Here is a 2,500-nt window from a genome sequence, read left to right on the forward strand (position 1 = left end):
TGGTGTTTTAGTGTCTCTGAGTACAGTCGTTTAGCCTCTCTCACCGCTTTGCTAAACCTGTTCTTCGACTCCTTGAATCTGTCTCTATCCCCACTCCTAAACGCTTCCTCCTTCTCCAACCTCAACCTTTTGAGCTTTGCTGAGAACCAGGGCTTGTTGTTGTTAAAGTTCACCCTGGTACGTGTTGGGATACAGCAGTCCTCACAGAAGCTGATGTACACAGCCTCTGTGAGTTCATCCAGACTATTGGTAGCAGTCGTGAACATATCCCAGTCAGTACAGTCTAAGCACGCCCGCAAATCTTCCACAGCCTCACTGGTCCACTGTTTAGATGTCCTCACAGCAGGTTTACAGAGTTTTAGTTGCTGCCTGTATGCACGAATCAGGTGGACCAAGGGAGTTCTGTGCGAGCCGAACAGCCCCGTGACCCACAAGAGAAACATCCCCGCCAAATTCGAGCGTTTGACGGGGTCTATCCGTGAAAAAATATTCACGTTTTTGAGTGCACATGCATTTCTGCTGCAAATGCCTCTGGAAGTTTCATGCCGTTCGTATGCCAATTGTGGCAACACGAAAATGACCCGTTTTCCCATTCCGAGGGATTTCTGTGCGACCCTAACAGCCCCGTGAGCCACAAGAGACACATCCCCGCCAATTTCTAGCGTTTCACGGGGTCTATCCGTGAAAAATATAGACGTTTTTGAGTGCACATGCATTTCTGCTGCAGATGCCTCTGGAAGTTTCATGCCGTTCGTACGCAATGTGGCAACACGAAAATGACCCCTTTTCCCATTCCGAGGGATTTCTGTGCGACCCTAACTAACAGCGCCCGTGAGCCACAAGAGAGAAATCCCCGCCAATTTATAGCGTTTCACGGGGTCTATCCGTGAAAAATATAGACGTTTTTGAGTGCACATGCATTCCTGCTGCAAATGCCTCTGGAAGTTTCATGCCGTTCCTATGCAATGTGGCCACACAAAAATGACCCGTTTTCCCATTCCGAGGCATTTCTGTGCGACCCTAACAGCCCCGTGAGCCACAAGAGAGACATCCCCGCCAACTTCTAGCGTTTGACGGGGTCTATGCGTGAAAAATATTAAAATTTTTGAGTGCACGTGCCTTTCTGCTGCAAATACCTCTGGAAGTTTCATGGCGTTCCTATGCAATGTGGCAACACGAAAATGACCCCTTTTCCCATTCCGAGGGAGTTCTGTGCCACCCTAACAGCCCCGTGAGCCACAAGAGACACATCCCCGCCAATTTCTAGCGTTTCACGGGGTCTATCCGTGAAACATATAGAAGTTTTTGAGTGCACATGCATTCCTGCTGCAAATGCCTCTGGAAGTTTCATGCGGTTCGTACGCAATGTGGCAACACGAAAATGACCCGTTTTCCCATTCCCAGGGATTTCTGTGCGACCCGAACAGCCCCGTGAGCCACAAGAGACACATCCCCGCCAATTTCTAGCGTTTCACGGGGTCTATCCGTGAAAAATATCAATTTTTTTTTGACTGCACATGCATTTCTGCTGCAAATGCCTCTGGAAGTTGCATGCGGTTCGCATGCAATGTGGCGACACGAAAATGACCCGTTTTCCCATTCCGAGGGATTTCTGTGCCACCCTAACAGCCCCGTGAGCCACAAGAGAGACATCCCCGCCAATTTCTAGCGTATCACGGGGTCTATCCGTGAGAAATATTCACTTTTTTGAGTGCACATGCATTCCTGCTGCAAATGCCTCTGGAAGTTTCATGCGGTTCGTATGCAATGTGGCGACACGAAAATGACCCGTTTTCCCATTCCGAGGGATTTCTGTGCCACCCTAACAGCCCCGTGAGCCACAAGAGAGACATCCCCGCCCACTTCTAGCGTTTCACGGGGTCTCTCCGTGAAAAATATCACATTTTTTGAGTGCACATGCATTCCTGCTGCAAATGCCTCTGGAAGTTTCATGCGGTTCGCATGCAATGTGGCGACACGAAAATGACCCGTTTTTTCCCATTCCGAGGGATTTCTGTGCCACCCTAACAGCCCCGTGAGCCACAAGAGACACATCCCCGCCAATTTCTAGCGTTTCACGGGGTGTATCCGTGAGAAATATTCAATTTTTTGACTGCACATGCATTTCTGCTGCAAATGCCTCTGGAAGTTTCATGCGGTTCGCATGCAATGTGGCGACACGAAAATGACCCGTTTTCCCATTCCGAGGGATTTCTGTGCCACCCTAACAGCCCCGTGAGCCACAAGAGAGACATCGCCGCCAATTTCTAGCGTTTCACGGGGTCTATCCGTGAAAAATATTCACTTTTTTGACTGCACATGCATTCCTGCTGCAAATGCCTCTGGAAGTTTCATGCCGTTCGCATGCAATGTGGCAACACGAAAATGACCCGTTTTCCCATTCCGAGGGATTTCTGTGCCACCCTAACAGCCCCGTGAGCCACAAGAGACACATCCCCGCCAATTTCTAGCGTTTCACGGGGTCTATCCGTAAAAATGT

This window comes from Petromyzon marinus, unplaced genomic scaffold (genome assembly GCF_048934315.1).
Source record: "Petromyzon marinus isolate PM22_M1 ecotype Great Lakes invasive population unplaced genomic scaffold, UKy_Petmar_22M1.pri1.0 PM_G_Scaffold_111, whole genome shotgun sequence".
Taxonomy (NCBI): Eukaryota; Metazoa; Chordata; class Hyperoartia; order Petromyzontiformes; family Petromyzontidae; genus Petromyzon; species Petromyzon marinus.